This window comes from Aquila chrysaetos, chromosome 5 (genome assembly GCF_900496995.4).
Source record: "Aquila chrysaetos chrysaetos chromosome 5, bAquChr1.4, whole genome shotgun sequence".
In the NCBI taxonomy this organism is placed as follows: Eukaryota; Metazoa; Chordata; class Aves; order Accipitriformes; family Accipitridae; genus Aquila; species Aquila chrysaetos.
Window position 1 is genome coordinate 73,413,076 of NC_044008.1, and position 14,517 is coordinate 73,427,592.

At 48.8% G+C, this 14,517-nt stretch overlaps 1 protein-coding gene across 3 annotated transcripts in view; it reads left to right on the forward strand.

The window, feature by feature from the left end:
* The first annotated feature begins 7,832 nt into the window (after positions 1-7,832).
* Positions 7,833-14,517, forward strand: part of ARSG (arylsulfatase G) — a 43,337-nt gene continuing 36,652 nt past the window's right edge. For 2 of the 3 annotated variants that reach the window (XM_041123968.1, XM_030016192.2), the window contains exon 1: positions 7,838-11,267. The gene's annotated coding sequence lies outside the window, so the exon portion shown is untranslated. Of the gene's footprint in view, positions 11,268-14,517 lie in introns of all 3 variants that reach the window. The other variant, XM_030016193.2, reaches the window with a different exon arrangement.

Below are 14,517 nucleotides of genomic sequence, written 5' to 3' on the forward strand. Positions count from 1 at the left end.
TCTTGATTTAACAGAACACCTCATTGCGTGTACTACTGAATGTAGGCTGGGTTTTCGAGCCTCTTCCTTCCTGTTAAAGTAACTTGGTGATTACACAATAACTGACATAAGGGAACGAAAATGGAGCGGAGCTTTGCTGAAAGAGCTTCTTCCCTGGCTGCCCTGCCTGCAGCAGGAGTGGTTTCAGAGCTGACCTAAGGAGTCCCCTTCCTGCAGGGAGCTGACCTGACTATTAAGCTGTACAGCAGCTGAAGGGCAAAGTGCTGGAGGAGCGGGTGCCAAGTGAGCAGAGCCCTTCGGGGAACGCGGCTGGAAATAGGACAAGAGTCTGCGCTGGCCCAGACCCTGCTGGTTTTTTCTGTAAAACAAAACAAAAAGTTAATAGCATCAAGTTACTTAATGTACTGCTTAGCTGTGTTTTCCACACAAGCTGAAATGTTTTCCCTGTGTGTGAAATGCGAATTACTAGATCAAATTAATAAGAAGGGTCCAGATAGACCGAGTCCCACAAGGTTCTGCAGTAGCGTTTTGTTTGTGCCTAACTTAAGATAGTATTGGATTTCTTTTCTCTGCTTTTTTCCCTTGTGTTTCTATGCATGCTTGAAAATGAGGGGCAAGACATTTGTTCCCGCTGGAGTGCAATTATCAGCAGCAGCTTTCTGGGCTCTGGGATTCTTGCTCTTTATTGCTCCTAAAAGAAGCTCCTGCAAGATCACAGAGCGAGCCGTGCTCCGGCCTGTGAAGCGCACTGTGGCAGTCGGTCCTTACGCCCAAGTGCAGTAAACAAGCTGCAGATGACTCGAAGATAAGGAATCAAAACATCCAGCAGAAATGAGATGTGCACTGAGACAGGAGATGCTGTCCCCGCCCGTGCGTGCAGCCAAGCTACTGCCTCTGCTCAGCTCTGCGGAAGAAGCCAAGAGTTTGATTAATCGCTGAGCACTAGATCTGACAAACCTGGATTTGGAGTAGGCTGCTGTGAGCAGAGGTCCGCTTCAGTGCTTGCGACTTCATACGAAGGTTAATATTTAAAGCCTATGTCCTCCCAGCCACCGTCTGTCAGCAGCAAGTTGCGCGTTTGCTGTTCCTCAGGCAATGAGGGCTGTACAGCTCTGGAGAATAAGGTAGGAATGTGGTTGTCAGCAGACGCAGTAAATGAATAAATCTCATTTCTCTGCCTGGATGGTTTGAAACATGGTGACCCAGTAAGATGACGTTGATCAGTGCAGACTGCTTTTTATTAATTTAGGATTTACAGAGCAGGAGGAAGCACAAGACCCTGTGCATTCAGCAGTAGCAAAAGTGATTTTTTGCCGCTCCCTACTCCACTAGCCAATATAGTGGATCTTAGATCTTGCCTGTATAGAAGATGTGACTCCCTTCCCAGGCTTCTTCCCATTGACAGGCAGCAATGCTTAGAGCCAAAATCCCTGCCTGATTTCCAGTTCTCTCTCCTGTCCAGCACCAGGCCAAACCTTGGATGGCTTTTAGCCACGTTGCAGCTCTGTCCTGTGTTCTTTCTCTCCTGTTTCGCCTGCAGCCTGGAAGACAGTCAACTTCTCTTACATAGAAGCAAGCCACTCCTTTATCAGATTCAAAGGGGAAGCAGTAGTGGGGGAAAAAAAAAAAGGGCACGTCTGTTAACGTTAACACTCCCCCAGACGGCCTTCTGCGCTGATTGAGACTGAATGACTGTTTCCATGTTGACCATATACCATGCAAACGATGTTTGTGGCATGACACCAACCGTGAATAATTTATCTCTGGCAACTCACCACATCAGGCTGTTATGGCAGTAAGCACTTCCACAATTAGTAGGTGTGATCACCAGCCCTGACGTGAGGTTCAACAGATCTTTATGTGGTTGCCTAGGCATAACATTTTGCACTTTTTCTGTATGAGCTGGATCCTCTTATATTAATCCAAAGTCTAACGGTGGGAGCAGCTGTGAATTGATTACTGCTTCCGGCTGTAGCCTCCATTTTCTCTGAAGGAAAAGAAAGCAAACAAAAAAACTTCAGTGAAACCAGTATTTTCAAAGAGTTAACACCAGGATTTGCAGGGGAGCAAGTTGAGCAAGGCTTCAGCAGCAACAACCTTCTTACATCATGTCTGGCATTTGCTAAAAATTGTCTAAAGGGGAAAACTTCCTCTTTTACTCATGCAGATGACCCAGGCAGACTCTCCTTCCCCCTCTCTCCCATCCCCACTTACAAAACTTTAGGAGAAAAGGGGATGTGATGCAGCCCATGCCCAGCAAAGTGCCAGGCATCAGATCTGGTGCGGGGCAGGTGTGCTCAGGCTGACTGCAGGCGCTGTAGTGCACCAGGACCATGCAGGACCAACTGCTCAGGGAATTCCTGCTTGATGTAAACCGCTGATGCCATTTATAAAACCACAGCCAAACCAACCTCAGAGTTTATTTTATCGTCCGCTGTGCTCCACAAGCCCGGCGGCTGCCTGGGAAGGGGATGCCAGCCTTGCATGACTCCACCAGCTCTGCAGCCAAAGCCATACCAGCTCTCCTTCCTCCTTTGCTCCTGATGTCTCTCCCTGCCGATGGCATTACATCTCTGCTCACAGCAGGAAAGATTTCTGTTGTTCCTTCTCCCACCTCTGCAATACTCAGGGAGAAATATTACTAAATACTTTTTCCCAGCATGTAGCGAATCCTAAATCCTCTTCTTGTTTCCAGTGAAATGTTGCCTTTCATTGCACTTGTAATAAAATAGTGCACAATCATCTCTACGATCTTTTATCTGGGGATGCCACTGGGGTTAGGGAACATTTTTACATGTACAGACGTCAGCAGCAAGTCACCTTTTCCCTTGTTGTGCCAAAGCACTGATTGACACTGTTGCAAGATTTCTTCCTTTACAAAGGCAACCCCAGTTGTCTGAACTGGTAGGTTAGATACATGGAGAGTATTTAGACATTTAATACTCAGATTAATTGCTAAAGTAGCTTCTCTCTGAGAGGCTAGCAAGGTAAAGTGTTTTGTTTTTCCCTCTTCACAGAAGCAGGGATCGAATATGAAAGCATCTGGAAGACAGCCAACTGTTTTGCTGGAGCCAGGCTTTCCACTCCGTGTCTCCATACCCCGTCTCATTTGCTTGCAGTGAGACAAATGTCTGTGATGATGCCAAAGTAAGGAGAGCAAAGAGGGAAAACATCGTCTGGCACCTTCGCTTACTGCCGTGGCTCTCCTGGGGGAGGTCAGTGATTCCCTGGGCAGGTAGGGAGCCTGCTGTCGCTTGCATGAGAATCTCTGCCCACCTTTAGAGAACATTTCTCGGAGCTATCAGCTTCAAGGGCCATCTATAATCAGTAGGGAGGAAAAAGCAGGTCCAGAGAGCAATTCTCAGCCTGAAATGGTGTCCCAGGTAAGTTGGGTGAGTCACTCCCTAGAAGTGACCAGCCCAGACTTGGTTATGGCACTTTCAGATACTTCCAGTGAAATGAAACCACCTCCGCCCCAGCACCTTTGTGCTGTATTGCCCTGATAAAGAAAGGCAGTACAGCGTGAGCATGCTAGCGTAGAGCACTCCTGAGATCCTTGGAGGAAAGGTCTAGTCTATCTTCTTGCTGAGGATTGTTTTCAATGCAGAGTCCTCCAGTACCTCTTTGTGCCAAGATTTCACCCGTCCCATCTCCACATTCCCTTTTGTAACAGACACAAGCCATTGCAAATAAATAGCTCCAGATCTTGGCAGTGGTGTAGGAAATAACCCCACATATTTTACAGTTCCTTAAAAGCAAAAGAAGAGCTCCTAATGCGATGCTTACGAAAAATAGGCCAGAGCTGAAAATATTACAAGAGAAGCAGCAGATCTGCAATGTACAGCTGGATTGTTTGACTTAAATGGCAAGATTATTCACTGCACGCGGTTCTGTTTGAGCCCTGTAACATTTTGAAGCAAGCAGGCAGCGTGATGCCAGCGTTACACCACGTATGTGCCCTGAAAAGCGTCGGAAATATCTGAGCTGTCTCTGCTTGCTTCAGACCAAATCATTGCGGAGGAGCAGCGAGGCGGAGGGAGAACTGCCGTGATCTGAGCACAGGACTGGATTCCAGGAACATCTGAGCACTAAATATAGCAGCCATGCTTGCTCAGCGGCTTTGGGTCCAGCAGATAACATCCTGCTTCAGGACAAGGCTACAGGAGAAATCATGCCATCCTAAGGGGAGGTGTGAAATTCAATCTCTATCACCACATCAGCAATGCTTTCCGGGAATCCCAGGATCCCTGTCTTTTCACTATTCAGCGTCTCTTTGAAATGCTTGAGAGCGCAATGAAATTATCAGGGAGGAAAATAGAACATTAATGTAAGTATGTTGGAACCATGGGCTAAACTCTTCCTCTGTCTGAACATAGTATCTTCCAGCAAGCCTCACTAACATTTGTAAAAGCTTCTGAACACAAAAAGCATCGCACGAGTGTAAAATATTAGAGCTTTTGTTTGTTTGTTTGTTTTATAAAAACACCAAAGGACTATTAGGTGTGTTGGGGAAATGCTACTTCTGGCAGGGGAATAGAGAGGACACACCTATACAAACCAGTAAGCCCAGGAATACCTCCTGCTATAATGTTTCATAGAAAAAAATGTCTCCTGGTTGCATGCGTGGAGGCAGGCAATCCCCCGAGGGGTTTCAACTCCATGAGGAGAGCGTGGTCACAGTGCCTCATCACTCATGACACTTTTTTCTCCCATTTTTGCAAGTTCTACACAAATTCTCCTCCAGAAAGGGTGATGGTCTAATTCCAAAGATTACAAAGGTCTCCTTCACTTGCTGCTGCTTTCACACAGGTCTTTTAAAACTTTTAAATTAGCAACTTTTAAATTAGCTGTATTAATAAAATATGCTCTGTCTCTCTCATGCACACATTTTAAATTAACAATTGCAATCCTGTTGTAAATACACGCTGGAAAAAAACAGATCAGCATGCCAAGTCCTGGCGCACCTATTTGCCTCGTATTTGATCGGCCATTTTGGGGATGCAGTGCTCCTTTCTCAGTGTCATGGTTTTGTCCCACGCTGATGGTTTTTTTTTGGTACTGCCAGTTGTGGGTGACATTGTGTCTGTGTGTTTTTGGCCTCATGTATTTCCTTGCTTGGATGTGATGGCAATAAGCAGAGCCCTTAGTCTGTGGCAATGGAAGATACCTAGCATTACCGTAATTATTGCAAACATCTGTATCGCTGTTACACATTATTTTGGACCGCTGCTGCATAGTTCTGTTTTCCTTTATTTATTGGTTAAGATGGCAAATAACAATGCAACAAATTCTTGGAATTATAAGGAATTGCAAAAGGTTACACATATAGTGGGGGCAAGTTACAAATGCCATTTAGCAGCGAGTACACGTATTTTTCTCCTGAGAAATTGGTAGAAATTTGAAATTCATTAAAAACTGAAATAAGTGGGAATATTACAGCTCCGAGGAAGGGCCGTGAAGCGAGCCGGTTGACCTAACTGATGAACAGAGGGGACTTTGGGCTCTTTGTCGCTCATCAGAGCAGAGGTGCCCAACAAAAGACGGTTCCCAGTACCTTGTGTTGCAGAGGAGGGCTGTGAGCGCAGTTTAATGCTCCCTGTCTCACCAGCCCCAAACCCAGCTCCCACAGCTGTTGGATTTTGTAATTTTGATTCACATTAAATCGTTCCGTTGCAGCCGGCAGGACGATCCAAGAGCCGCGGGCTCCCGCGTCAGGAGCTGGTTGAATCACTCTGTTACAGCTGCAAAGTCTGAGCTCTGCCAGCCGTCGACGCTGAGGAATAAACTCCCCACATTGATGCGGTGGTCAGCTGGAGGTTTTGCCTGTTGTTGAGCATAATTATATAGAATTTAGGTTCTAGCTTCAACAGTAAAGATCAAACTCTTGTCAAGCCTGTTTAAGACAAATTTTCTTTGGTAGTATAGTAATAAAATCTACTGTTTGGGCATTCTTAATGGTGATTTTTATCTGATGTGGTCTACTAGGAATTTTGCTGAGCAACCTTAGTGTCCATGGGGCTAGGAAGATTTTTCCCACTAGCAGTCAACAACATATTCAAGCATCTAAGTTTCTTACTCTTCTTTCTGCTTTTGTAAAGTAATATTTCAATGATCTGTGAACCAGAAAAAAACCCATCTGGCCTGGTTTGTCCTGAGGCCCAAGTCTGCAAAGAGAACTTGGTCTTGAAAGTCTCTCTTTGGAATACGATTGTGTCTGAATGCTCAGGCTGTCCAGCTCAGTAATGTGCATTTACGTATGTAAAACAATCCTGTGTGTTCACAGCTTTTCTGTATATTGTTGCTTGTTTCCTGAAAATAGCCTTTTCATTGGTGGTTTGGTGTTTTTTTTCAAGGGACCTCTTGAAATATCTAAAGAAGAAAAGAACCCAGAGATGCTTTTGGTATTGTGGGAATAACCCTGATGAGTCTTGGAATTTCATCGTTGGACAAGCTTCTTTGACAAAAGAAGCACAACTTTTAAGTGTCGAAAACTAAAATGACTTTGAAAATATGAACAATCAGCTCAATAATAGGAAAAATGCCAAATCACGCTTGCTGTTGAAGTGTGGTGGAAGGCGAGCAGGGATGCTCAGTGCCTAGTGGTTTGCTTTATGCAATTTTTAGAAGACTGATGAATTTCCAACTCATTAAGTTCTAGATCATTTGGAAAAGGCAGGGACATGGGTAGTATTGATTCACTGCTCTGCTTAGGCACCCTTTCCTTTGCCGAGTTTCCCAAGCAGATAAAATGAAGGAGGGGAATTCCTAACAAATGCCGGCTGCCCTGTGGCTTGCAAGTGAACTTCTCTGTTGTAGGGGAAAAAAGTGTACTGGATTGGTTTTACATACTGAAAATCGTCATTACATGTGAATGACTGGTTACAAGATATTATTTTGCTGTAAACTGAAGGCAAAGAGTGTGAAAAGATAAGTAAGGGAAAGAGAGCCAGCCCTGAAGCGACCTCATGCCACGTTCAGAGCATGAGTTTGCCTCCTGGTCGCAGCAGGGTTCTCTGATGCCTGAACCCTACTAGACATAAATACGCTCTTTGGTCCTTCCCTCTCAAAACAATGGCTGTGTTCATTACAGCCGTCGTGTATTAGACTTTCCTAAAGACATCACGCTTAAAAAATCTGATTCATACAGCGGCAGAGTGACCGCGCAGGCTGAGCTAGTAGGCTACGTGGGCACGGACGGTAGCAACCCTGCAGCGACTTCAGTGAGAAATAAAGCTTTAAAAAGCCGAAAACAAGGATGTCAGTGGGGGCTGGAGTTCACGCTGCCTGCGTGAGCTTTCGCATGCCAACCGCAGCCTGTCTTCAACCTCACCTTCGCCACCCCGTGACTCCAGTGCTCTCCAGTGGGTCACCTGCCTTTCGGCGGGGTCAGGCCCTTGCCTGGTGCTAGCCCACGCTGGCTTATCTCGGCTTTTGCAGGTAGTTGCCCTTCCTTAGGCTCGGCAGCCCCGACTCACGGGTGTCCCGTCCCGCGGGATTCTTGTCCCGAGGGGGCCGGGGCGGCACGGGCGCAGCTCCGCGGGGCGACCGCCAGGGGGCGCCCAAGTGCCGCGGAGCCGGGGCGGCGCGGCGCGGCGCGGCGGGGGGCGGCGGGGGGCGGCTGGCGGGAGGGGACGGGAGCGGGGCGCGGAGCGCGGAGCGGGGGGGACACGGGGGACACGGGCCAGGTGAGAGCCCGGAGCCTGTCCTGCAACCATCAGTGTAAAGGAGAGGAGGGAGGTGAGGAAATGAGGAACAATTCACCTGAGGCAGGCTGTTTATCAGACCCCGACTCCTGAAATCGGGCGTGGTTTTGGGCTCCCTCCCTGCCCGTGGATGCGGGGCGTGATGCGGGGCTCCAGCCACCCGGAGGAATCGGGCAGACGGCCCCCCGGACCTCTGCCCGGCTCGTTCCCGCAAGCTGCAGGCTGCCATAGGCTCCGAGGTTACGGACAGATGTAGGGTATGGAACCCGGGCGGGCACCCAATCTTTTCTTTCCTCCCCTTCTGCAGCTGTGCCGCTGGCACCCACCACAGAGCCCTCCCGCCGCCCACCCCGCCTGGCAGGGCAGACCCCGGCAGAGTTGGTTCTGGTGGCACAGGAGAGCTGGAAGAGCCCGCACATGCGCCGGCACCGCCAGCCAGCTCCTTCCCACTAAGGTCACCCACTGCCCCGCAGAAACCAGTGCTCCCGCATGTTCATAGCACATCTTCAAAGCTATAGCATCACCCGTTCCCAAGGCCTCCTGGAGACAAGGGTGTCCAGCAGCAGAGGGTTATCTTCAGAATGCTCTGGGCAGATTTCTGGCCACCCTTCTCCCCGGGAACCTTGTGCCTGGCTGGATGCGTGCCTGTCCCACGATAGGGCAGACCCACTGGGCCCTGGGAGCGGGTACCTGGCCCCTGCCTGCGTGGGCTCTGCCTGGGAACCATCACCTCACGCTTGAAACTGGATTACAACATCAACGGTGTGCATCGGTCAGCCTCATTTTTGAACTTCCTCGCAGGATGAGTTTCACAAGCGTACGTTAGTTTGTGTTTCAGCTGTTGCTGTAGATACGGTAGCTTCTGTCTGTGCGTGTTTTCTTGTTTTTCTCATCTTTCTACGGTCTTACAGACGTAAAAACTGAAGGAGCACATAAGTTCAGGGTTTCCAAAGGAAACTGTGGTCTGAGACATGCAAAGAAATGTCAGTGGCAGAGAGTTATACTTGTGGTTAGTAACTGTTTATTTGTTTTGCTAAGTAGAAGCAGGTGTTACAGAAGAGTCAGGGTATTTGGGGAAAGAGGCAGAAGGGTTGCATTGCTCACACGGGTTGGGGGTTGAAAACCTTCTAGCCAGTATTAACTGTATTGTTTTTAAAGACAAGAAGCAGAATGCAGTGGAGAGAGAGAATGATTTTGCTTTAGTCTTTCAACATGAAGGTTAAAATCTTTCAACTTTCTTGTTTCATTTTCGTTTAATGTGTTACATCTTGAAGACCTTACTATCAAGGAATGCATGAAGGTGATAGCAGGACGGTGGCAGGAACCCAAATGTGTTCACCAAAACCCCTACAAGCATCCAAGGACAGCCGCAAGTGGTTATTAAATTGCCTTGATGTGCTGCAGGACTAAAGCGTATAAGCGGAGTGTATAGTATATGCTGAAAAGCTCATGTATTTAAAGGGTTACTTTCTGTCATTTACTATGGACTATTTTAAAATTTACTGTCTGACAAGAAACTACCAGTGCACTAAAAATTCTTCACTGAAAAGCTAATGTTTGTATCATCTCTTGGCTGACACTGGTTGCTAACGTGGTGCTACAGTATTTGGTCTCTGCTGATGCCACGTGTATCCAGGAACGTTTGTCTTCATCACTCTTGGAACACTTCTTTTCTAAACAGGGTCTGGGGTGTGCTGTATCCCACACAGCTGCAGGCGACTTGTGCGGTTTAATTCTTTGTATTTCATAAGACTAATAATGAAATTGCAGGAGTGAGCATCCCTCTGTAGAAGTAAAAGGGTGTATGCAGGTGGAAGGGGCAGCTATGAAGGAACAGCTGGGTTTTGGGGTACTGGCACTATGTGGGGAGAGGCAGTCTGTGAGCACGCGATGCGTGCTGTCCCGAAAGGGAGTCTCCAAGTACCAGGATCTGTCCATAGCGTGGGTCGCAAGGAGAGGAGCGAAGTCCGGTTGCATCTAAGAGTTTGCATGAAGATCAAGAGAAGATGCCTTGAACTTTTATCCAGGTTATTTGCGTAGTTTCTCTTTTTTTTTTTTAAATCAAGTTCACAGATTTAATTGGCACTTTGTGCAAGAGGTTTAATTTCCTGTGTCAGGATGTTATTTTTAATTACTGTGACCAGGATTCGGTTAGGCTTCCGTTTTTCTTTACATCACCCAGGTAGGATGCTTCCTCCTCTGTGCTGGTAAATTGACTCTCTTGTAACAGGGCCCCAAATCAGGCTGACCAGGGAGAGTTCCCACTGGGCACAATTTTCAGGATTAATTTTTGCTCTCTGCTTCACAAGTCTACTTGTGTGCTCCCTTCCTGCTCTTACACACTGTGAGCAATCAAATTATCTAAAGTGTGTGAATTATCTGCTATTAAAAGGACACACCAGAGTGCATCTATATATATTTAAAAAATTACTCTTTTGAAATAGAATCACTTATACATTTTGATATTTATTGCTGTTGTTTCCTTGCTCATTAAAATTGAATTTGAGATAAATATATAGTTTATGCCCAGTTATCACTTTACAAACTGTTAGCCGACCAGTTTGGTCCCCTCTGCTGTGCTGAAGATGCTTTTTACCAAGGAGAAATCCAACACAAAGGTCAGGCTGTGAGACCAGTGTCTAGTCCTTGAAGACAAACACCGAGGTTGAAATTCTTGTCTCATTCAAAGCTGTGCAAAAGAGATTGAATAAAAATCTTTGAGATGTGAAGATACCAGTGTAGATCTCTGAAGGGTAGGGGTTGTCTCAATGAAAACATTTTATGAACTGAAGTTTGAACGTGGTTTTGTATTTAAATATTTGGGTGACCTATTTGCATCAGGATTTGCTCTAACTGCTGTTGAGGGAGCGGGTTTCCACCTTCTCTTTTCTGAGCGCTCTTGATTGCAATATTGGAAGAAGCTGTGAAGGGCTCGGACTCCTTACCAGTGGAGGCAGGAGGAGAACAGCTAGCAAAAGGGAGAAGAAACACCTTTATGCCTCCAGACTCCTTTCCAGGTACGGTTTATTTAATGTATTTTATTTCCAGCAGAGCACGGGGAATTGTGTGAGTTCCCGAAAGAGGGAAAGTCTTGCAAGGCCGGCAAGGTTTCTGCGCAGGCGAGGGTGGACACGAGCGTCGCCGAAGCTGCGGTTCGGGGTTTTCGAGCTGCGACGGTGCGAGGGCAGGGACGAAACCCCTCGCTGGGTTACGTGCGGCTGATGTTTGTTCGGAAAAGGGGCCGCGTTTCGCGAACGGCAAGCAAATGACTGCGCGTCCTGTCGCGCAAGGGCTTGCTGGAGGTCGGGGAGCGGGTTCCTCCGGTGGTACCGAACAGATGGGGGGGGGTGGGATGTCTCCCCTCTCGTGCCCGCTCTCGCCCACGGGGGATCGCCGGGGGGGGGGGGGGATGGACCCTTTGCTGCGGGGCAGTGGGGTGACCGCCTCGGCTGGACTCCCCAGCCCGCGCTCCTCCCCTCGGCGTGGACGAGGACGGGGAGGAGCGGGGCTCCCGTGGTCACGCCGCGACGGGGAGGACTAAAACATGGCAGGCAGCTCTGCGCCGTGAGTGCACAGGCTTTCGCTTCGGGCTTTTCCGACTGTGCTGGGGGGGGGGGGGGGGAAGAACCAAGCTTCGTGCTGGCTTTCCCTGGCAGCGCCGAACTACTTGGTGTTCTTAGCCCGGTGGGACCAGTTGGCAGGAGCTCGTCCCAGTGGCACGGGAGGCCTGCAGCACCCGATAGCGTTTGGGGGGGTGCCCCGGAGCGGGGCGCGGGGACAAGGCTGCGTGTGGCTGATGCCGATAAGCCGTTGTTGCTGCATTCTGGGGCGCGCGAGGGAGGAAGACGCGGGCGCACGGGGTGTTTGGTGGCTGTTATTCGGTACGGGGAGGGCGAGCTCGGAGCTTGCACCTGAGGCCTGGGGCTGCGGCAGGAGGAGGGGAAGGGAGTGATTTCATGGCGGGCAGGGAGCCCTGCGGTGTGGGGGAAGGAGCTGGCTTCTCTGGGGATTCGGCTCCAAGCGGGGCACGGGCTGTTGCCCCACACACGTTTTCCAATTTCGAGTTTCCTAGCGTGCACGTTGCAATATTCGGCGGAGGCTGGCTCGTCCCCCGGCACTGCTTTCGGAGGAGCAGCAGAGGCGCATCCCGTCCTGCATCCACAGGGATGCATCCTGTCCCACGGCGAGGCTGGCTTCTGGTGCCGGGATGCGGAGGGCACCCTGCCCCGCTCTTCCCTCCTCTCTGCGCAAACCAGAACCTGCTTTCACACCTGGTACGAGTTCTCTAGGAGATAGCAATGTGGGAATGTCCAGGTGTCGTTAATTGTTAATTGCTGTGCTAGCTCCTGCCTGCGGATGCTGCGTCTTGAGTAGAAGTGGCCACGCGTCTCGAGGTGTCCTCAAGTCACCGCCGTGCTCCGGCTGCCAGGGCCGGCTCCGGCCAGGACACGCAGCCGCTGCGTGGTCACCGCCAGCAGAGCGAAGCAGGGATGCAGACTTGTGAGGGGAAGGGTTTGGGTAACTTTGTTCAAGTGCTGCGCCTGGGAGCGGCTAAAAGGCTTCAGCGGCTGGTTTGTCCAAGTAGCGGTGTCAGAATCAGACCTTGTCACGTGTCTTCCTATCCTTCAGGCGATCTGCGCATCCATCACTGCGTTATTTAGTCATTAATCTACAGTCAGTGTATACCCACTGTAGGAAACGTTCCCTACCATCACACACGGCGCGGAGGCGGAGCGGGGGCCACGAGTACGGGCTGCCGAGCTGGGGGGTTAGGGGCATCGTGAGGGGAGCTGACCCTGTTCGCTCAGTCCCCAGGGCAGGGGGTTAGGAGGATGCTCAGCTTAGGCAGGAGCATAACCCTGGTGCTGTGCATCGGCAGCAGTGGGAATGGAAAGCCCCCCCCCCCCGGCTTCGCTCTTCACTCGTGATTTTGGGTCTTTGTTTCATTTCGCAACATCTGAAAAAAAAAATAAAAATACCAGCCACACCAACAGCAAAATGCAAAAGCCTTGATGTGCTTGAAGTGCTTAAAACTCCTAATTTTGATAACTTCCCATAGCACAAGCGCAAGCTGGTGGAGATTAAAGCGAATTAGCGGAGCAGAGAGGCAGGACGGCAGGTACCGGTGTTGCTGGGGAGAGCAGTTCGCACAGGGTGATGCTCAGCACCCCGCTTTGCCATCGCCCGACTCGGTCTCGCTGCTGCTGAGGCTCTTTGGGGCTGGTTTGGGCCCTTCCTCTGCCAGGCTGACTGCGGCAAGCAGCCGGCAGCGGATAAAGTAGAAAAAGACGTTCACGACATTAATGAAAGCTTTGACAAAAAGGAAGCGAGGGAAACTATTGTCTCCTCGGCCTTATTCTCATAATGTCTGCGTGTAATAAGTCTTTTGGTTATGCTTGTGGCTTCTGTGACAAAGCAGTGATTTAGGGGGCTGTCTTTACAGAGGCAGAGCTGCTCACACGGGCCAAAGGGCTGGTGAGTAATATTTTACCACAAATTGTTGTAACTGGAGCTTGACAACGGCAGTAGGAAGGAGGGTGGGGGTTTGCATTTGATTTATTCGATGACTTACTGCAATTTGCAAGAGCGAGCTTTATGCTAGCGAAGCCACGAATTTGCAAATCCTGCAAGTAAAAGTCCATGTGAGTGAAACCAGGGAGGGGAAAACTCTGTGTTTTGCTGCCAGGATCCCCAGAGGTCGCCTGGTTCGGCGGGAGGCAAGCACGCATCGCGGCTACAAACCGGCTTCTCAAACTGACGGCATCTTGGGATGGCCGGGAGCCTTTCCCGCACATCGCCAGCGCGGTATGCCGGTGGGAACCAGGGGTCCTGTCTTTTGGTGTGGACGTCAAGTATAGAATAACTGTTCCGGGCAGCAGTGCTTTCTCTCTCAGCCTTCAAACCAAGGCAGAAGTTAAAGGGATCTTTCCCTAAACCCCACCTGTGAAGCATCTTGAAGATGAGCTTTAAAGAGGGAAGGAGTAAGGCTGCTGCTTGGGCTTGCATCACTGTGAAAATTCAGGTCATGTTTACTACGGGCAGCTGGAAAATGATGATCTCAGATGCTAACAAGTAACATCTGAAGGGAAGCGTTAAAACATTTGAGCTGTTTTGTAAGCACCTACTTTACTTTTTTCCAAAACCAGTTTAGCTATTCTTAAAGATTCATTTGTCCCCTTAAGTACATGATGTCAGCTTATCTAAAATAAGTGAAAAAGAACAAGAGGTTGCCCTTCCTTTTAATTCTAAGTGGAAAAATGGTTTTGTCGTGTTTTCTTTTTTTTTTTAAAGACCCCAAAACAACAAACAAACCCACTGTACAGCTTCCTTTCTGCTTCAGAAAGGATAGATACCTACGGTCTGAGGGCTTTTTGTGCTTCTGCAAGCTGACCTTGTGTAATTTCCTTATTTACATTTGGCTGGCACCAGCCTCATTGACTACAAGAGTTTACACAAGCACTTTTGAGAGGAATACCAAGGCTTGCAGAAGTGAGTTCTGCCCCACGTTGTCCTCTATTTACTGGTACAAAGTAGATGTACAATGCTACTGAATAAAAATAAGTGTTCTTACCCTATTTTGTTCTGGGGCAATTAATTTAAACCAGGAGGGAAAAATTACTCAAAGTTGTTGCTGTGCAGGGAGACATCTGATAATGTTACAGTTTTATGTGCTTTTATTTATGTGAACAGTGTGCAGCCTTTGTAATGTGCTTTTTTTTTTGGGGGGAGCATGTTTTTGAGGAAGCTGTTGCAAATAATGTTTGTTTGCTGCTGTAATTGAGCCAGTCAAATTTGGAGACAGATCAGCTTCCTG